Raw genomic sequence first — 22,536 nt, 5'->3', positions numbered from 1 at the left:
TGGAAAGGCTGACAAATACTCATGGGAAAGATCTACTTAAAGTGCCAAGGGGTTCACTCAGTGCACATTGCCATGTAAGAGACAAATCGGAGTGCACATTGCATGGCCACGGTGGAAGGACATTCGTAGTATTTGAAGAAAATCTAGAAATGTCTTAATATTTTTATGCTATTGTTCATGTCAAAATGCCTTCTGGAACAAGACAATTGAGGGCTGATCATCTGACAGCTTAGTTTCATGTAGAACCAAGATGTCTAGATGGCTATAATTTAATTTGATTTAAACTAAGAGGGTTCAGGTATATATACAATAAGATACTTGTCACATCATGTTACATTTTAGACAATAAAGTGATATAAATACTTAAAATATTTTTTAAAAACTCACCTAGAATGTAACTTTTTACTGAATCAGATAATATTATAATGGCATTATTTTTATTTTTGTTCAGTGTTCAGAATTGAACCCAGGGCCTAGTGCACACTTAGCAAACACCCTACCACTGAGCCATATCCCAGTTTGTGAGTCAATCTAAACATCACACATTCCCTTTGAGGGAGGGTACTCTATTTCTGGAGTTACTTCAATATCAGGTTGATTCAAGCAGCAGACAAAGCAAGTTCCTATCATATCTCCTATTTCCAATGAATGCATCTAATTATCCTTAGATAGAGGACATATCATTTATTAAACTGGTAAGAACAGATAACATTTTTTTCTCTTAGGAATATTACAGAGAAGTGACCCCAAATTGGCAAGCTCTTGTTTATTTGCTTGTGTTTTTCTTTTAAATTTGAATTAGAAACAAGTTTGTTTTACATGTCGATCCCAGTTCCCTCTGCCTCTCCTTCTCCTCTGCCCTCCACTAACCCCCCATCCCATTCCCTTTCTGCTCCCCAGGGAGGATGAGGCCATCCATGGGGGAATCTTCAAAGTCTATCATATCATTTGGAGCAGGGCTTAGGCCCTCCACCATGTGTCTAGGCTGAGAGAGGATCCCTCTATGTGGAGTGAGCTCCCAAAGTCCATTCATGTACTAGGGATACATACTGAACCACTACCAGAGGCCCCATAGATTAACCAGATCTCTAAATTGATATCCACGTTCAGGGGGTCTGAAACAGTCCTATGCTGGATTCCCAGCTATCAGTCTGGGGTCCATGAGCTACCCCTTGTTCAGGTCAGCTGTTTCTGTGGGTTTCTCCAGCCTGGTCTTGACCCCTTTGCTCATCTGTCCTCCCTCTCTGCAATTGGATTCCAGGAGTTCAGCTCAGTATTTAGCTGTGGGTGTCTGCATTTGCTTACATCCACTACTGGATGAAGACTCTAGGATGGCATATGAGGTAGACATCAATCTCATTATCAGAGAAGGACATTTAAGGTAGCCTCTTGACTATTGCTTAGATTGTTAGTTGGAGTCAACCTTATGGATCTCTGGACATTTCCCTAGTGCCAGATTTCTCTTTAAACCTATTATGGTATCTCTTTTCTTACTCTCCTCTATTCTCCTGACTAATTTTCCTGCTCCATCATGTCCTCCTCTCCCCCCTCCACTTCTCCCCTTCTCTTTCTCTTAACTCACTCTCCCCTCCTCCCATGCTTCCAATTAGCTCAGAAGATCTTGTCCCTTTCCCCTTCTCCAGGGGACCATGTATGTTCTTTTTAGGGTCCTCTTTGTTTCCTAGCTTCTCTGGTGGGCTGGTAATTTTTGCTCTATGTATAAAACCCATATATGAGTGAGTGCATACTATGTTTGTCTTTTTGTGACTGAGTTACCTCACTCAGGATGGTTTCTTCTAGTGACAGCCATTTGTCTGCAAATTTCAAGATTCCGTTGGTTTTTTTTTTCAGCTAAGTAGTACTCCATTGTGTAAATGTACCACATTTTCTCTTTCCATTCTTCAGCTGAGGTGCACCTAGGTTGCTTTCATGTTCTGGCTATTACAAATAATGCTGCTAAGAACACAGTGGAACAGGTCCTGTTGTATGAATGCACATGTTTTGGGTATATGCCTAAGAGTGGAATTGCTGGGTCGTGCATGTGGTAGACTGACTCCCATTATCCTGAAGAATCTCCATACTGATTTCCAAAGTGGTTGTATAAGTTGGCACTCCCACCAGCAGTGGAGGAGTGTTCCCCCTTCTCCACATCCTTTCCAGCATAAACTGTCATTGGTGGTTTTGATTTTAGCCATTCTGACAGAAGTGAGATGGTATCTCAGAGTTGTTTTGATTTGCATTTCCCTAATGGCTAACGATGTTTAGCATTTTCTTAAGTGTCTCTCATCCATGTTAGACTCCTCTATTGAGAATTCTCTATTTAGTTCTGTAGCCCACTTTTTAATTGGATCGTTCAGTGTTTTGGAGATTTGCTTCTTGAGTTCTTTGTGAATTTTGGAGATCATCCCTCTGTCAGATGTGGGGTTGGTGAATGCCTTTTTCCATTCTGTGGACTGCCTTTTTGTCTTGCTGGCTGTGTCCTTTGCCTTACAGAAGCTTCTCGGCTTTAGGAGGTCCTATTTATTAAGTGTCTGTGCTACTGGTGTTATCTTCAGGAAGTAGTCTCCTGTACCAATTCGTTCGAGGGTACCACCTAATTTCTATTCTAAGAGGTTCAGTGTAGCTGGATTTATGTTGAGGTCTTTGATCCATTTGGACTTAAGTTTTGTGCATGATGATAGACATGGATCTATCTGCAGTCTTCTTCACACCAGCATCCAGTAATGCCAGCACCATTTGTTGAAGATGCTTTCTTTTTTCCATTGTATAACTTTAGCTTCCTTGTCAAAAATCAGGGGTTCATAGGTGTTTGGTTCAATATCAGGGTTTTAAATTCAGTTCCATTGGTCTACCTGTCTGTTTTTGTGCCAATACTAAGCTATTTTCAGAATTATAGCTCTATAATAGAGCTTGGAGTCAGGGATGGTGATGCCTCTGGATGTTCCCTTATTGTACAGGGTTGTTTTGGTTATCCTGGGCCTTTTATTTTTTCACTAAAGTTGAGACTTTTTCTTTCAAGGTCTGTGAAGAATTGTGCTGCAATTTTGATGGGGATTGCATTGAATATGTAGATTGCTTTTGGCAACATTAACATTTTTACTACATTGATCCTACCTATCCAAGAGCATGGGAGAGCTTTCCATTTTCTGGTATCATCTTTTATTTCGTTCTTTAGAGATTCAAAGTTCTTGTTATACAGGTCTTCACTTGTTTGGTTAGCTTTATCCCAAGGTATGTTATGTTGTTTGTGGCAATTGTAAAGGGTGATGTTTCTCTGATTTCTTGCTCAGCCCATTTTGCGTCTGTATGTAGTAGAGCTACTGATGTTTTTGAGCTAATCTTATATCCTGCCATTTTGCTGAAGGTGTTTATCAGGTGTAGGAGTTCCCTGGTAGAGTTTTTTGGGTCACTTATGTAAACTATCATATCATCTGCAAATAGTGAAAGTTTGACCTTTTTTTCCAATTTGTATCCCCTTGATCTCCTTTTGTTTTCTTATTGCTCTAGGTAGAACTTCAAGTACAATATTGAACAGATATGGAGAGAGTGGGCAGTCTTGTCTTTTTCCTGATTTTAGAGGAATCACATTGAGTTTCTCTCCATTTAGTTTGATGCTGGCTGTTAGTTTGCTATATATTGCTTTTATTATGTTTAGGTATGTTACTGTTATCCCAGATATGTCCAAGACCTTTATCATGAAGGGATGTTGGATTTTGTCAAAGGCTTTTTTAGCATCTAGTGAGATCGTGTAATTTTTCTTTCTCAGTTTGTTTAAATGGTTGATTGCATTGGTGGATTTTCATTTGTTGAACCATCCCTACATCCCTGGAATGAAGCTTACTTGATCATGGTGGATAGGTTTTCTGGGGTGTTCTTGGATTTGATTTGCCAGTATTTTATTGAGTATTTTTGCATCAATGTTCATGAGGGATGTTGGTCTATAGTTCTCTTTCTTAGCTGTGTCTTTGCGTGGCTTAGGTACCAAGGTTACTGAAGCCTCATAAAAAGACTTTGGCAATGACCTCTCTGCTTCTTTTGTGTGGAGAATGTTCTTTGAATTTCTGGTAGAATTCTGTACTGAAGCCATCTGACCCTGGTTTTTTTTGTTGTTGTTGTTGTTGTTAGGAAGCTTTTGATGGCTGTTTCTATTTCGTTAGGGGTTATAATTCTATTCAAATTATTTATCTGTTCTTGATTTAATTTTGGTAAGTGATTTCTATCCAGAAAAGGTCCATTTCCTTTATATTTTCAAATTTTGAGGAGTATAGTTTTCAAAAGTATGACCTAATGATTCTCTGAATTTCCTCAGTGTCCCTTGTTATTTACTCCATTTCATTTCTGATTTTGTTAATTTGCATGTTCACTCTCTGCTATTTGGTAAGTTTGGGTGAAGGTTTGTTTATCTTGCTGATTTTCTTGAAGAACCAACTCTTTATTACATTGGATCTTTTAGTTTCTACTTTATTGATTTCAGCCCTCAATTTGATTATTTCCAGGCACCTACTCCTCCTGGGTGAGTTTGCTTCTTTTTGTTCTAGAGCTTAATTCTCTACTATGACTATTCTCCAGTTTCTTCATGTGGGCATATAGTGCTATGAACATCCTCTTAGAACTGCTTTGAAGGTGTTCCATAAGTTTGGGTATGTTGTGTCTTCATTCTCATTGAATTCTAGAAGTCTTTAATTTCTTTCCTTATTTCTTCCTTGACCTAGGAATGGTGCAATTGCACATTGTTTAATTTCTATGAGTTTGTAGGGTTTCTGGAATTTGTGTTGTTGAATTCTAACTTTAAAGCATAATGGTCTGACAAGATATAGGGGGTTATTCCAATTTTTTGTACCTGTTGAAGTTTGCTATGTTGTCAAGTATGTGGTCAATTTTAGAGAAGGTTCCATGTGGCACTGTGAAGAAGGTATATTCGTTTGTATTTGGATGGAATATTCTATAGATTCTGTTAACCCAATTGGGCCATAACTTCTGCTAGTTCGTTTGTTTCTTTGTTAGGTTTCTGTCTGGTGCTCCTGTCTAGTGGTGAAAGTGGGGTGTTGAAGTCTCCCAGTATACGTATTTGACGTATTATGTGTGATTTGAGGTTTAGTAATGTTTGTTTTATGAATGTGGATGCCTTTATATTTGGGGCATAGATGTTCAAAATTGAGACTTCATCTTGATGGATTTCTCTTGTGATGAATATAAAATGACCTTCTTCATCTTTTTTTGTTGATTTTAGTTTAAAGTCTAATTTGTTAGATATTAGGATTGCTACCCTGCTTGTTTCTTGGGTCCATTTGATTGGAAAATATTTTCCTAACCCTTAACTTTGTGGTACCATCTGCTTTGAAGTTGAGATGTGTTTCTTTTACACAGCAGAAGGATGTATTCTGTCTTTGAATTCATCCTGTTAGCCTGTGTCTTATTATAGGCAAGGTAAGATCATTAATATTGAGGATATTAATGACCATTGATTGTTCATTCTTGTTTGTTTTGGGTTTGGTGATGGTGTTGGAATTGTGTGTGGACTTCCACCACTTTTTTCTTTTGCCTGTTGGTAAAGTGGGATTATCTATTGCCTATGTTTTTCTGGTTGTAATTTTCTTGGGTTGGAGTTTTCCTTCCAGAATTTTCTGTAGGGGTGGATTAATGTATATATATTGTTTAAATCTGGTTTTGTCATGGAATATCTTGTTTTCTCCTTCTATAGTGACTGAAAGCTTTGCTGAGTATACTAGTCTGGACTGGCATCCATGGTCTCTTAGTGTTGGTAGAATATCTATCCAGGACCGTCTGGCTTTCAGAGTTTCCATGGAGAAGTCAGGTGTAATTCTGATAGGTTTGCTTTTATATGTTACTTGACCTTTTTCCTTAGCTGCTCTTAATATTTTTCTTTATTCTGTATATTTGGGGTCTTGATTATTATGTGGCAGGGGGACTTTTTTTTGTGATCCACTCTATTTGGTGTTCTGTAAGCTTCTTGTACCTTCATTGGCATGTCTTTCTTAAGGTTGGGAAAGTTTTCTTCTATGATTTTGTTGAATATGTTTTCTGCACCTTTGAGGTAGATTTCTTCACCTTCTTCTATACCTATTATTCTTTTTTAAATTTTTAATTTGTTTCTTTTTTAATTTATTTTTCAGTTTAAATTTAGATAAGAAACAAGGTTGCTTCACAAGTCAGTTCCAGGTCCCTCTCCCTTTCCCTCCCCTCCTCCTGTGCCCTCCCCCCAATGCCCCCCCATTATCCCCTCATTTCCCCAGGAAGGGTGAGGCCCTCCATGTGGGTGTCCATAGTCTGTCATTTCATCCAGGGCAGGGCCTAGACCCTCCCCCAAGAGTTCAGGGTGAGAGTGCACCTCACATTGTTGGATAGGAGTCCAAAGTCCGTGTGTATACTCGGGATGAGTATTGATCTACTGCCCAAGGCTCAATAGATTACCTAGGCCTCCTCACTGACATCCACATTCAGGGGGTCTTGATCAGTCCCATGCTGGATTCCCAGGCTGATGCCTGGGATTCAAGAGTTAACCTTTGTCAGGTCAGCTGTTTCTGGGGGTTAAACCAGCCCAGTCTTAATCCCTTTTATACCTATTATTCTTAAGTTTGGTCTTTTCATGATATCCCATATTTTCTGGATATTTTGTGTTAGGGATTTGTTGAACTTAAGATTTTCTTTGGTCAATGAATCTATTTCTCCTAGTGTATCTTCAACTCCTCAGATTCTCTCTTCCATCTTTTGTATTCTGTTGGTTATGCTTGGATCTGTAGTTCCTGATCACTTTCCCAGCTTTTCTATTTTCAGCAATCCCTTAGTTTGTGTTTTCTTTATTGTCTCTATTTCAGTTTTCATGTCTTGAACTGCTTGAATTGTTTTCTTCATCTGTTTGATTGTTTTTTCTTTTCTTTCCTTGCTTCCATTAAGAAATTTGTTGATTTCTTGTATTTTTGGCTTGTTTTTTCTTCCATATCTTTAAGGGATTTTCCCATATCCTCTTTGAGGGCCTCTATCATTTTCATGAAGTTGTTTTTAAGGTCATTCTCTTCTGCTTCATGTGAGTTGGGATGCTCAGGTCTTGCTGATGTAGAGTCCCTAGACTCTGGTGGTGTCATGTTGCTTTTTCTGTTGTTGAATATGTATTTATATTGTTGTCTTCACATTCCTTCTTCCAGTGGGTCCAGGAGGAGTCTCTTCTTCTCCTGGTGGGTAGAGGTCCAATACTCTGATGGCTTTCCTCTTTCTGTGGATGGAGGCGGGACTAGTACAGGGCCTTGGCAGACTCTAGGTGGCCTGGACCTCAGAGTATGGGTTCCCCAGTGAGCTGTTTCCAGGCCTCAGATGGCTCTGAGCAGGGCACCAGAAGGCAGCCTGGAAACAGGCCTTAGCTTACCTTGTCTCATGGGCAGAGAAAGGGACTAGGTTGCTAGTAGTCTGTAGATAGCCTGGACTGCAGAGATAGGATCCCCAGTGTGCAGTCCCCAGGCCTCAGGCAACTATGAGCAGGGCCTATTTGCTTGTTTTTTAAGACAGAGTTTCTCTGTGTAACAATCCTGCCTGTCCTGGCACTTAATCTGTAGACCAGACTGGCCTCAAACTCACAGAGATCCACCTGCTTCTGCCTCTGCCTCCTGAGTGCTGGGATTAAAGGTGTGTACTGTCACACCTGGCTTCACAGGATTCTTAAAAATCTAAGGAATAGCTGAAAGCTTCAAAAGGAGAATCAAATAATTTTGCCTGACGATATTCTGCTTATACTTCTTTATTTTCCTGAATGTTTTGGATTCTTTCTTGAAGGGGCTCCTTGCAGCCATCACATCCATGCAAATCTAGTTTTTAGCTGGGCGCAGGGTCAAGCCGTGGTGAGATGATGGGTGGGGTGTGACCCCAGCTCCAGAGTACATCCCAGGAGTGGCTTATAATGGGTGGGGTGTGACCCCAGCTCCAGAGTACATCCCGGGAGTGGCTTATGTTGGACTGTCTCTCACCAGGCGCTTTCTATCTGAGAAAACAAACAAATCTCAAATGCAGACTTCTTGCTTCTGACTCCAGGGACATTTTCTTTTAAGGTGTGGCATAACTCAGTCCCAACTCTTCTGGAAGGAATAACAGGTTCCACCTCAGGACTGAGAGGGATTTCAGAGTCTTAACACCTAAAACTACCGGAAATCAGGAGCTCAGCTGAAAGCAATAGGCTTAGTTATTATCTTCGATTCTCTCAAAAACTCCAGTGATGTTTACTTGATATTCTATTTTTAGCTTTAGGACTCTTGATTTTGCTAAAACAGACAAGAGTGGAAAAAACGACCCAATTGTTCTTCAGTTCCCTTTCTCTCTCTCTCCTCCCCCCCTCTCACACATACACACCTTCCCTAAATAATATCCAACAGTGATATATTTCTTCTTGGTCAGACTATCTTATTCCCCAAATATTCATATTCTATTTTGAGTTTATAACATTTGTCTCATATGATTCTCATGATAAGTTAATTGAGTAAGCAAAACAAGGGTAAGTATTTCCATTTTCTCTAAGTAGAAACTGGATTTTCACCCTCATAGCATTACTTTGAGGTATACGGTACTATTATTATCACCTCTAATATGCGTAAGTGAAAATCATGGGATGCCCACATCATCTGGTCCAATATTTTAATACAAATTGGCTTTCAATACAGACTTGTGAGCTGGGTGGCTGTGTGCCAAGGCCAGTGATTGAACAAGGAACATGGAAATTAAAGGAGGTATCAGAGTCACAACATTGGAATTAAAATTAGGGTTTGTTCGCTCCTATTTCAATTTTTTTCCATTACTCCACCTTGCCTCTCCCTTGAAATTCATTGTCCAATTTGTTGAGCTGTCCACTGTGGGTGTGGTGTTGGTGAAAGGCAGTTTTCAGAGCGTCAGCCCCAGTGAACTTGAGCTGCTGTCCTAGGGCAGCACTGCACACATTACAAAAAGGATTGCTTCGGCTGGCGGCTCTCCCAACCCTCACATGATAGTGCTGTGCCAACAGCCATTGTCTTTGGCAAGTGACTGTGCTGGCAGTGTAGGATCCCCTCAGTCTTTCACACAGCCAACCAGCATGCAGCTCTGTCCCCTGTGTTGCTTTACACCCTCGAGGGCCGGAGTGTTAGTTTCACTCAGGAAAAGGTTTCAGCAGGCCTTGTGCCACGGCCACTGTTTAAACTGTTTACAACAATTTAAATGTTTGAACTAGGAAACATAAGAATGACTATGAACCCTAACATTTAGAACATTTTTTTGCTTCTGAAAGAGCTGGGAAATGAGGAGGCATCAGCAAAGCCTGGAACCATCACTCTGTACCCCTCTATAGGATGGCTAGACTGAACAGTTGTTTCCAGAGACAAATAGTAAAATCTATCTAACTTAGTAGCATACAAGACAGTCCACAACTACTGGACAGTAAACTACTGGACAATAGTCTAAGCATACTGTTCACTAGATGTGTGACTTTGAACCTCAATTTTATTAGTGTATATTAACAGTATGATAGTGGTTTACATTATAAAATTTTCACAGATATATGTGTTGTGTGTTTGATAATAGTTACTCCCATAATTACCCTCCCATTTACTGGTCCCCATCTCTGTCTCTCTCCTAATTGTTTCTCTCTCTCTCTCTCCTCTAATGACACATATCAGAAAACATGAGACTTGTTGTTCTGATTCTGACTTATTTCAGTTAGTGTAATGATCCTCGGTTTTACAGTTCTATCCACTTCCCTGAAAACTGGTGGAGGGTGTGTGTGTGTGTTTGTGTGTGTGTGTGTGCCATGTTTCCTTTATTCATCCATCTGTTGGTGAGCAATTAGACTGATTCCATAACTAGGCACTAATAGAAGACTTTGAGGGAGAGGAAAGTGGGGGAGAGATTCCGTCCAAGTCTACTTTAGGAAGCCATTCGATGAATGGGCAATGCACTGGACAGCTGGTTTTCAAGTGAAGAGGTACAATAGCCAATAAGTGCATGAGAAAATATGTAGAATCCTTACTCATCACAGAAATGCAATCCAAAACTACCTTGAAATCCTGTTTCATCCCAGTCAGACTAGTGACCATTGAAAAATTAAAGATCATAGATAATAATGAGAGTTGGGAGAAAGGAACCACTACATGGTGTTGGTGGGAAGACAAACCAGTGCAACCACCTTGAAACTGTTTGGAGATTCTATAAAACACCCAAACCCAGAATTTCCATAAGATTTAGCTATCCCCCTTCTGGGTCTGTACACTGCTGTGAAGCTATTGCCCTCACAATTGGTACACAGGGATGCTTCTAAGACACAGGCAGCTCATGAAAACTTAGAAAACAAGGAACTTATGAAAGCTACAAGACTACAGGCACGTGACCCAAGGGCACCTAGTCATCTCCTTGAAAAGCCTATCCTAACATGGGTGAGGACGCCTGAAAACTGTCCCTAGAGTTCCCTGTCCAACTTACAGGCAGCCAAAGTTTCCTCTTCCACAGGCATTGGTTTCTGTGTGTAACCTTGGAGAGGGCTTTGGGAGCCCTGTAACTTCTGAGTAGTATAAATTCAGCATTCCTTCCTTGTTCAAGCTTCCTTTAGTTAACCAGGGCCTTTGTCCTTACAGATGAGGCTTAGGAGTATTATATTTTCCCCGTTCAAATTGTCATTGGGATTTTGATGGGGCTTGCATTGAATCTACAGATCTGTTTACTAATATAACTATTTCTCAATATTAGTTCTGACAATCCCAGGGTGGAGAAGGATTTCTGTCTTCTAACGTCTTTTCCAACTTATTTCTTCAGTGTTCTATAGCTTTCATTATAGAGGTCTTTTAGCTTTTTGGTTAGGTTTTTTCCTAAGTATTTAAGTAAGGGGAAGCTAGTTCAAATGGTTTATTTTCCTAGTTTCTTTCTTCTCTCTCTTTATTTTTTTAAATGGGTCTCATGTAGCACAGGGTGGTCTTGAACTTCTGAACTTGGTGTATAGCCGAACTCTTGATCTTCCCTCCTGCTTTCACCTGTTAATACCCATGCTCAGACCCTAAGCATATAGCATATGTCCCCACACTTGGCTCCCAATTTCTCTCTCTCTCTCTCTCTCTCTCTCTCTCTCCTCTCTCTCTCTCTCTCTCTCTCTCTCTCTCTTTCTTTCTGCCTTCCTTCCTTGCTTCCTTTCATTTTCTTTTTTATCTGATTTGATTTGGGTGTATAGAAAACTAGCGATTTTTTGTATGTTTGCTTTCTGTTTTGCTCCTTTGCTGAAAATGTTTATTAGATAAAAAAAAAACTTCTTTTGCTGTCTTTAGGATCCTTTCATTAAAGAAACATGACATGCAAATAGGGGTGATCCTTCCTGTCTGGATTCCTTGGAGAGCTTCCCCTTTCCTTAGGACTCTGGGTGTGATTTCAGTAGGACACTGAATAAAAGTGGTAATACTCAACAGTCTTGCTTGTATTTGACATTAGAGGCATTAGTTTCAGCTTTTTCCCATTCAATATAATGTTGGCTACAGGTTTGTTGTACATGCCATTTATTATGCTGTTTACGATCCTTTAGTCACACTTTCTTCCAGTAGTTTACCATGAAAACTTGTTGAGCTTTGTTAGATATTCTTTTTTCTGCATTGACTGAAGGGGCTGTGTGATTTTTGTCCTTTATTCTACTATGTGCTGTTACACTTATTGATTTGCATAGGTTGAGACATCCTTGCATTCTTGGAATCAATCCAACTTGTTAATAGCGTGTGATCTTTTTTAATGTGTTGTTGAAGTAAGCTTGCAAGTATTTTATTGATATTTTTGCATCTCTGTTCATCAAGACAATTGGTCCTTACCCAGGTTTAGTGTCAGGATAATGCTGGCTTTGTAGAATGAACTGAAAGTGTTCTTTCCTGTTCTACTTCATGGCATATTTTGAAGAGCCTTTGCATTAATTCTTTAAAGACTGGGCAGAATTCAACGTTGATTCTATCTGGTCTTGGGCTTTTCCTTTGGGGAAGCCTTTTTATTGGTGCATCAATCTCATTGCTTATTAATTGATCTATTTAGAGATAAAAATCTTGATTCAATTGTGGTAGATTGTATTATCTATTCATTTCTTCTGGATTTTCCAATTCATTTCAATATCATTTTTAAAAATATTCCCTAATGCATTTCAGAAGTATCTGTGGTAATATCTTCTTTATTTCAGGTGTAGTTTGCTTGGTTTGGCTAAAGACTTGACAATCTTCTTTATCCTTTCAAAGAACGAATACTTTTCTTTTTGATCCTATGTATTGCTCTTTTAGCTTCTATTTCATTAATAATATTTATTATTTCTTATTTTCTTGTTTTGCTAAAATATTTAAGGGTGTCGCTAATTTTGTGTATATAATTTTTTTTCTGTATGTATGCATACGATTTTGGAGGCCAGAAGATGGTGTCAGATCCCTGGGACCGAACATATAAACATTTTTGAGCTATGTGAGTGGTGGCAACTGAATCCAGGTCCTCTAAAAGGGCAGAAAAAGCTCTTAACCACTGGGCTATCTCTCCACCTCTTTACTGTTCCTCTTTCAATTTCTATGAAATCAGTGTCTTAAATCCCACATTTAAGTGAGATCATACAGTATTTGTCTCTTTCTGCCTGGCATATTTGATGTAATATAATGACCGATACTTCCATTTATGATGTTGCAATGAGAAGATTCATCCTTTTATTTCTGAGTAGCATTCCATTATGTGCGTGTAACCACATTTTCTGTAGTCATGTATCACTTGATGGACTCTTAAGTTTGTTTCCTTTTATTGGCTATTATGAGTAAGTGCTACAAGTACTTGGGAGTCAAGATGATTTTTTAAACTTTCATATCCATTAGCCACACATCTAGTACTGGAATTGCTGGATTATGTAACAGTTCTATAATGTTATTTATTTGTTTGTTTATTTAGGGATTTTTCTGGGGGGTCAGGGTTTCTCTGGGTAGTGTTGGCTTTCCCGGAACTCACTCTGTAGACCAGGCTGGCCTCTAACTCATTGCTTCTGCCTCCCGAGTGCTGGGATTAAAGGCATGCACCACCACCACCTGGTATATATATGTATATATATGTGTATGTATGTATATATTATATATTATATATTTTTAATGGAACTTGCATATTGATTTTTGTAGTGGCTGTAGTAACTTACATTTTTTACAGTGAATAAGAGTTCCTCCCCCAGCCCCATCCCTGCCAGCACTTGTTATCTTTTGTTCAGTGAGTATTTTTGTAACATATGTGCCAGGCACTGTCTAGGTGCTGAGGATCCAGCAATAAACAAGACAGACAAAATCCCTGCCAGGGGAGCTGAGAGTGCATACAGTTCAGCATTGGAACAGTTGCCTGGTATGCTGCGGGTCCCCTGTTTAATCTCAAGCACTGAACACTAATTCTGTCTGATAACAGGGGAAGAGAGAAAATAACCCATAGTCTGTTGGTGATTGCTAGGCATGACAGAGGTAAGCATGACTAGGGTAGAAAAGGAGATAGTGTCAGGGACAGATATCACCTTACCAGGACTAGCTCATAGCAAGATGAACCAGTAAAGACCCGGAGGGGATCCACGCAGAGCTGTGGAAGCAGAATAGACAGAGCTCCTGGGAAGTATATAGGAATCGTAGCAAGAAAGCCTGGCATAATCACAGAGCAGCAAAAAGGCCACCTTGGTTAGAGCAGAGACAACCAGGGGATGGTAAAGAAATGGAAAGGGGAAGGTTTTGTGGCCACCAGAAGAGCTTTGTTTTACTGTAAGGGGAAGCCTTTATGAGCTGGAACAGAGAGATGACATGATCTAGCTTATATTTTAATAGGAGCATTCTAATTACTGTGTTGTGTCATTGGTTGTAAAGCAATGAGACCAGTGAGAGATTGCTGCAATAGCCTAATGAGACATATTGCAAATGTTTGCTGGTAGATTTGATGTGGTACAGAGGAGTCAAAAAGATCTCCAAGCTTTCAGCACGGCAAAGCAAAGGGATGTTATTCCAATTAATTTATGTGCAAAAGGTGTAGGAAGACCTGGTGTGGAACAGGTCTGTGTGTCTGTGGACCATGTGCATGCTTGATGCCCATGGAAGCCAGAAGAGGGTGTTCAGTTCCCTGGAACTGGAATTACAGATGTTTGTGAGCTGCCATGTGGGTACTGGGAATCAAACCTGGGACTTCTGGAAGAACAGTCAGAGTTCTTAACCAATAAACCATCTCTTTAGGCCTCATAATCCCATTATTGATATGATTCCAAGGAAATGATTTTAGTTGTGTCAAGATATTTATACAAATGGATACAAGATATTTATACAAATCATCATAGTATTACTTAAAGCTAGAAGTAATCCAAGAGCCCCAAGATAGGAAGAGAGTAAATAAATTAGCATATATCTATAAAATAAAACATTATATATATATCAATTGAAATGATTTTATATAATACTTAATTACATGGAGAAATGACTTAATAAAATAAAAGTAATATAAAGTTATATATAATATGATCCCAACTTTTTATAGTCCCATGTTCAGAGGACAAAGAATAGAAAGAAAAAAAATATATCAATTATGCCAGTGGCCGTTTAATATTTTTTCTGTCCCATAGTTTTATGTTTCATTTTTCCACAGAGATTTTTTTTATAATTACATTTAATTTTTATTAGCATTGATGGACAAAAGTTAAGATAAAGGATTTCTGAGCTATCTCTAGTACTCCTGGGAGCTCTCTGACTTACTTTATTTCTAGGCTCTAATATTTGGTACCTTTTTCCTAGAACAAAGAGTCAAACAGAGGTGACTGTACAGAATGCATAAGGGCGGTGAGCTGAACGCTGGCAGAAACGCGTTCACTGGCACGGCAAAAACGATCTCCTTGGAGCCCTGGCATGTTCGTCAGGCTGGGGATTCACCCACTGGCTGCTGACCCTGCAGCTCCCCGAGCACCTAGAGCTCATCCCTAGGTATGGGCTATTTATTCACTCACATCCCCGAGTTCTTTGAAGCTGAGTCATTTCCTGTTTAAATCTCTCTGACAGACCCCACCCCTACGGCCACCTCTGGCCCAGGACTTGATGACTGACAGAGCAGGCTGTTCCACAGTGCAGGAGATAGTCTTTATGAAGGTGATGTGCTAGTCTGTCATGAAAGGGGGTGGGGTGAACAATTGAAACGTACAGTTTGCTCACCTGCTTAGAGAGGGGTAGCTCACAGTCAAAGCAGATGGTGTACATTCTGCAGCTGGATCCATGCACAGTGCCTTCTGCACTGCTAAACCTACCCCTATTTTTGTTTGGAAGGCTGAATTCAGCATTCTTCTGCTTCTTCAAAATCAGGAAACTACACAGGGCTCCCAGCTCTTGGCAGGTGAGATTGACTCCATGTTGTTGCCCAGTATTTTGTCTCTTACAGAAATGCTGGCTCCACACATCACAGACAGTTCCTAAGTCAGAAGATCCCGGGGGTGTGCCCAGAGTCAGTGGCCTCAGGAAGAACTGGAACGGGCAGAGTGGAACTAGATACTGGCTTTACAGCTCTGGTGAGCTTGAAGCAAGCCTTGTCAGCAGCCTAGACTCTTTTTGCCACTCAGAACCTTTCTCTGCCCCTGGCTGCAATCTCTGACTCTTCCAGAATGTCCTATGTGCAGACTCATCTTGTTTCTTATACAACTACCTACACTTATTTTGTCTTATAGTTTTTCCACATTTCAGCCCTATGCATGGCTCCCTACTCATGTTCTGACAATGAGAGTGATTCTGTTTAGATTGTATGCCCATGCCTTTTAGCATGATAAAAGTCTTGACTTGCATGTGTCTTAATCTGAGGAATAGAGTAGATACGAGAATGCTGGAGGTGGAGCAACTCCTGTTCTCCCTAGGTTTGTAAAGTCAGGTCAAGTCCAGAGCCCACGCTTATTATGGCCTCTAGGAACTTCAGCCTTCATTGACCTTGATATCTGTTATTAAATGAAATCACACTTGTTTCAATGGTTCAGATACCACCACTGTAAAGACATCACAAATGCTGGCTGTGTTTAATAATAAAAGTCTGTCTCTAAATAGAATACCCTAGGGCCTGTGACACCTGCACCAGTCAAAACTGAGCTCTCGCTGACTGGGAATAAAAAGCAATACTGTGGGTAAGCCGTGGTGATCTGATTTGTAGGCTTCTTGTGTATCCTTGCGACGAGGGAAGGAAGAGACAAGATTTGTCAGGTCCTGATGACAAGGCGCAGATACGACAAGTTTATACCAGGAAGTTGAGGATATAAAGGTTGTGAATGAAGGATTGACGCTTGCTTAGAGGTGAAGCTCTACACCCAAACTCTTCAAGCCAGCACAAGGCTCTGGAGCTTCCGTCCTGAATATTGCCTCACACTCATTAGTTTTCTAGAAATACAATTAAGTTTCCTTAAGAAGTAAAGCCAGTAACATTCCTTGCAAAATAAGAGAGCAAATCCACAATATATGGATGTGCAAAGCTTTAAGTAAGGGATCGTATCTCCACTCAACCTTATCTCCAGTGAATGGGATTTTAGGGGCTAACTAGGCAGCCCACAGTGTCCGCTTGCTTACTGGACTGATAGTTGCTTATTTGTTAACAGTTTTTTCTCCCTTCCTTCTTACTTCCCTCCCTCCCCCTCTCTCCTCCTCCTCACTCTTCCCACATTTAGGAAAAGGTTCTATTCAGCAAGATTCTGGAATCTTCGTGTATCACTCCATTCTTCCATCCTGTCCTTTTCATGTTATGAAAGGTTTTCTCAGGAAAGTTTTTTTTATCTTCTTTTTCTTCTCAATTATATTTCCAGTCCTTAATACCCTTTGAAATAAGACAGGAGATCTTAAAGATTCAAAATCACAGTGACAAATACGGAAACAAAGTATGGCCGAAAGCGTAAGGATCTGTGAATAATTGGCAGATGAAAAACTGACAGTAGGGTCTGTTCCTGTTTGTGACTTCAAAGCCTTTCAAGTGGAGTGTGCTCTGGGACAGGGCGTGCTGTGCCTCCAGCCTGCCTATGTCCTTCTCTAACAGTGTGAACTCTGGAAGTTTGTTTCCCGTGCTTGTAGTTCAGGTCTCTTACCTGTGAAATGGGGCATATGTGTGTAGATATAGGATTGCTGTTATGTTCTATTGGCTTGGGAATAGTATGTCATTTTTTCTCATGTTTTACCAGTTTTTAGGACCGGGGAGAAAAATCTCAAAAAAATGTTCCAGAATAGATATAAAAGCTAGACTACCGCAGGCAATGGTGGCGCACACCTTTAATCCCAGCACTCAGGAAGCAGAGACAGGCGGATCTTTGTGAGTTCGAGGCCAACCTGGTCTACAAAGCTAAACAGAGAAACCCTGTCTTGAAAAATCAAAAACCAAAAACAAAAAACTAGACTAGAGAAGATGGAAAGTTCAAACCAAGGAACTTGAGAAGGCTTGCCAGGTGACCAACATGGCTGAGTGCTTTGAGCAGGCTTACAGATGTCACCGGTCCCCTGGAGAGATGCCCTGAGCTATGTGTCCTTTTACAAATGCTTAAAAATGGCCAAAAGCAACCATTGTGGGGAAAACAAAGAGAAATGGAGCTGGAGAAGACAAAAAAGAACTCAGCAGAATTTCTTGTAAGTTGCTGGGCAGTGGTGGCGCACACCTTTAATCCCAGCACTCGGGAGGCAGAGGCAGGCGGATCTCTGTGAGTTCGAGGCCAGGCTCGACCGACAACCTCCAAAACAATACAGAGAAACCCTGTCTCGTAAAACCAAAAAAAAAAAAAAAAAAAAAAAAAAAGAATTTCTTATAAGTTGCAGTAAAAAAGAAGAAAGTGGAACTAGTATGCCAGCTACTGTGTGAAAGGAAATGACACTTGAAATAGTAAAAAGAAAAGCCAAAAGTTAGTGATATAATCAAAACCAAAACATAAAACATACCTCAGCCCCAACAGAAAGAGCGACAATACCAAAGGAGGTGGAATGAGATGAGTCTTGGTACACACTGCTATAAACCCCATGGAAAGCATCTCGACAATATTTACTCAGTAGAGATTTGTATCTCCATCCATGAACACAGCAGTGCTGTTTCTAGGTTTGTATGGAACAAAAATTGCCTTATTGATTTACCAAAAGACACTGGTAGTAGTGAGCAGAGCAGCACTGACCATGAAGCTCTCCACTGGAAAGGACTCAAATCCCCACCCACCAGCATGGCAAATATGGCCGCTCAGTGGAGATTCACAGAAGGGAAGAATTCCATGTGCTTTTATATTCAATTTGTAAAAACTCACCAAAGTGCATCTTTTTTCATTTATGCATTGTCCTGATGTATTTAATTGTTCAATAAAAATGTCACTTCCAGAAGGTGTAGCTGCTTATAGTTGTCACTTTTATGTTGACATAGTCTATGACTTCAATCCTAGTCTTCTATGTTCATAAAGCATAGATAACAGTGCCAGTTTCACAGTAGATAGTGTCAGTAAATGGTTTAAACATTCTGAAATCTCATTCAAAGCTGACTCTGTCCTTACTCCTCATACTTCCTTTCTTTGCCATTTTAGTGTGTGTGTGTGCATGCGCACGCATGTAGGTATGTGTGCACACTCACACATGTAGAAGCCAGAGGACAACCTCAGGTGTGATTTTCAGGAACACTGTACCTTTGGACGGGTTGTCTCGGCGGCCTGGAGCTCAATAATTAGGTTAGACTGGCTGAGCAGTGAGCCCCATCCATCCTCCCGCTCCTCTTCCACGGTGCTTGGATTACACGCGTACACTGTCACACCCAGCTTTCATGTGGGTTTGGGGAGCTGAACTCAGACTCTCATGCTTACAAGGCAAGCCCTTGACAGCCATAGCCATTTTCCCAGCCTCGTGTTTTCTTTCTGATGGCACAACAGCCTACCTCTTCTGTCCATAGCCTCCTCTGCCCCAAAATGCCAAGATGGATCGGCAAGTTTGGCAAATGAAGTACATTCTTATTTCAGTCTTCCCTCTTTGGAAAACAAGCTCTTCAGAATAAAAGGTTCTCAACCCTTATGCAAGTTATGCACATCCCTCAAATTTAGATAAGATGTAACAGAGCAAGAATTTAACTAAGTCCTTACTGATTACACAGACTGTGTTTTAACCTTTCTTCTCTGTTGCTGTCCTAATAAGTAATGATATGAAAAAGAAATAACTGCCTTGCCTCGAAACCCGTCCCCTTCCCCCCAAAAAAAGAAAAATAAAGAACTGAGTCGTATGATACAAGTAAGAACAGGATGAGAAACAAGGAAGGGCAGGGGATGGTCCCTGCAAGGTTGAGCTAAGGATGACTGCATGGGAGTCTGTGTTTCTACTTTGCAGGGTTCAGTTCCTTCTGAAGCTCTCTGTGTAAAGCCCTGGAACCAGAATGGCTGGAATTGCTGCTTACCTCTTTCTAGGTCACAGTATCAGAAGCATCTGTTGTGGGAAGAAACAAACCTTGTGGCATTTACCTGGGCCCCAGAACTTAGCAAGTGTCTCCTCAGTGTGGCTCTTGCTTGTAATTTGCAACTGTTCCTGTTGAATTCCTCTGGACTTTACTTTATAAGGCATTCCAAGGCGTGATAGAAAGTATATTTTCAAGTACTTAAAGTGTGAGATTATGTGAAAGTCATGTCAATCATATTTCACAGGGGAAGATTATCTCTTTTAATTGAGGTATAATTATAATCATAGAAAGGCACTAGGTCTAACAGGTTCAGATATTTGGGGTTTGACAACTTTATGTGTTCATACAATCACCAATCAAGTCAGGACAGAGACCATTTTCATCAATTCAGAATCACATTGTGTGATTTTTGTATCATGAACTTAGCTTTTTTTTCTAAAACTTGGCATAATAGAGATTTATTAAAATCAGTAATCTGGTTTTTTTCATTCCCAAGTAGTAATGACATATGACAATTTGTTGATTTATTCTGCTGTTTGTATTTATTTAGGCTGTTTCCAGTTTAGGGTTATTATGAATAAAGATGCTGTGTGAACATGTATTTTTGTTGTTCCTGGGTAAATATCGAGGATGGGAACTGTTGGGTCAGAGGGTAGCTGTATATTTATTGCTTTGAGAAGCTGCCAAACAATTCTCCGAAGGGTTGAGCTATTTTACATTTCTACCATTAGTATTGCTAGTACAGTCCCAAAGGAAAACTGTTCACAAAGCCAAACTCCAATGACATCTCAGTGAAGAATATTTACCATGATGTCTAGGGTGGGAAAGATTTCTGTGGGAATCATCTGAACAGAGTTAAAAACAGCAAAGAGAAGACAGTAGGTTGGCACTCACCAAATAGCATTTACTAGGAAGCCAGCCCTTGGGGACCACGTGGGCAATGGGCTCCATAGCTACCAATCAAGGCTGTGTTCTTTGCTGATGACATTCACGCCACATGCCAAGCCCTCTGTCCACGATCCAAGAAATCTGGGTAACTTATTGTTTTTGCTCAAGTTGTACTTCATTGAAATTCTTTTTGGAGTGTCCCTTTTGGTCACAAGTTCCTATCCTTGTCCATGAGCCAAGACAGTGGAGCTCAGCACAGCAAGCCTTTTAATCCCTGCTGTGAACTTAACTTTGGGTTCCTGGTATTGAAACTGGCCAATCTGATGGTAGTGTTCCCTAGCTGCTACAAGCTGAGAACACGTTATTGCTTATCTTTTGGCCTCTTCCCCTAGAATATTCTTAGCCAAGTTATTTTGTTTTGTTTTATTGTATGTGTGTATACTAGTGTGTTCAGTAGAGGGCAAGGCCTTTGATACTGCTGTAAGTGCCAAAGAGGCTAAAACCTTCTTCCCTAAGGCCTTTTTACAAGGTAATCATGACAAATGTCAGAAAGAGTGGGGAGTAGCATCGAACAAATGACTCTTAGCTCTCTTCAGTCATAGCTGATCCTGGAGTGCCTTCTATTTGATTCAATCCTGCTAGGAACAGATTTGCTAATGTAGATGCCTAGGGTCTGTATTCCTCTAGCCACAGAGTCTACTTATGTTCACGTGTCACACATACTTAGCTTAATATCCACAGCTTAACAATTCCGTGTCTTCCGATGCTGTCAAAAGAAAGTGTACAGAGAACTCCCTACTGTCTAACTGGTCCTCAAGTGCTCATCCCTGAACCACCCCCAACCCAAGCCTGGAGGAGCCAGTTCTGTGGTCAGGTCTCAGAGGCGAGAGAACAAAGAGAGGGACAAGGATATTGGGTGGAGAAAAACACAACAGTTTGTCTCTTATAGAACAAGTGTACCAGTTTTTCAGTATGTCCGGAATGTTCCTGGTTATCACTCACCACCTGTCACCACCATACTGCTCGAGATGTGCTTGTCATCAGCCTTCAGATGATGTCACTATGAGGATTACTTCTCTCAACCAAAATTCGTGTCATTTAGCTCTTGTCAGTTCATGAATATATATTCATTTGAGTGTTTGCTGAATACCTTAATGTCTGGACTCTAACTGCATAAACTCAAGATAGTGTCTTCATTGCTAATTACATACAGGTTTTCAAAAGTATTTGCAGAATAATCTCAGGGCTTGTGCTGGTTCCCCTAACATCCCTTTTGAGTCAAAGACTAGTAAATGAATATCTGGCTGAACTTTAGACTCAGTTGATTAAAACATCTCAGTTCAGAGATGATACAAGGCCCCACCAGAGTCATTAGGGTACAATGAGGTCTTTGCTAAGGTTTCTGGGACAGAGCCAAACTTTTTTCCCCTTGGCCTGACACAAAGGGAGCTGAAGCTTTGTACATTTTTGGTTGTGAGCCTAACCCTTTAATGGCTGAGCCATCTCTCCAGCTGGGACTTCTGAAGTCAGTTTGCTCCCAGGTGGAACCAGAGGCTGAGACTAAGTAGAGAAAGCCAGAGTCGGTAGATGAAGAAAATCTACAACCTCACAATGTATTCTGAAGGCCAAATGGCTAAATCTCACATTGTCCTTGTGTTTCCAACCATACAGCCCAAGAAATTCCACCTCTAGAAAGACATTAGTATATTAAGATTAAAGTATTAATTAAAAGTATCCACACTCAATAGTATTCCCACAAACTTTCGTAAGAGCAGGAAACCACTGAAGGCATATTGATTTCCTGGGAATTTACTGCAGGTAATATGAGATTGGCTGCTACAAAACTGGAGAGGCTGGAGAAATGGTTAAATGGTCAAAAGCAGTGGGTCCTCTTGCAGAAGATCCAGGTTTGGATCCCAGCAACCATCTGGTGTCTCACAACCATCTGTAACTCCAGTTCTAGGAGATTCTAATGTCTTTTTTATCTCTGTGGGCACCAGACATGTACATGGCACATGGAAATGCAGTCAGAACACTCACATACACAAAGACAAATCACTAGACTTCACATTGGTTACTAGGACTTGTTGTACCTCCTCTCTGTTTCACTTGCTCTGTTCTCCAAGTTACAGGAGTAGACACCTCCTCTTATCTGTAGGACAGACAGACAGACTTACCCTACTGTGGTGTCATGCCTTGTTAGCTATCAAGTTTTTCAGGATTTTCACCCTGTTTTTCATTTTTAACTTCTTTCTTATATTAAAGATTGAA

The 22,536-nt window shown here is 40.4% G+C and overlaps 1 non-coding gene across 1 annotated transcript; it reads right to left on the bottom strand.

The window, feature by feature from the left end:
• Positions 1 to 556: 556 nt before the first annotated feature.
• On the bottom strand, positions 557 to 745 carry LOC121141056. Its single transcript, XR_005877995.1, has one exon. It is a non-coding gene; the product is annotated as a U2 spliceosomal RNA (small nuclear RNA).
• Between the last annotated feature and the right edge of the window lie 21,791 nt (positions 746 to 22,536).

This window comes from Mesocricetus auratus, unplaced genomic scaffold (genome assembly GCF_017639785.1).
Source record: "Mesocricetus auratus isolate SY011 unplaced genomic scaffold, BCM_Maur_2.0 Super-Scaffold_100006, whole genome shotgun sequence".
Classification (NCBI taxonomy): Eukaryota; Metazoa; Chordata; class Mammalia; order Rodentia; family Cricetidae; genus Mesocricetus; species Mesocricetus auratus.
This window is presented reverse-complemented; position numbering and strand designations above follow the sequence as displayed.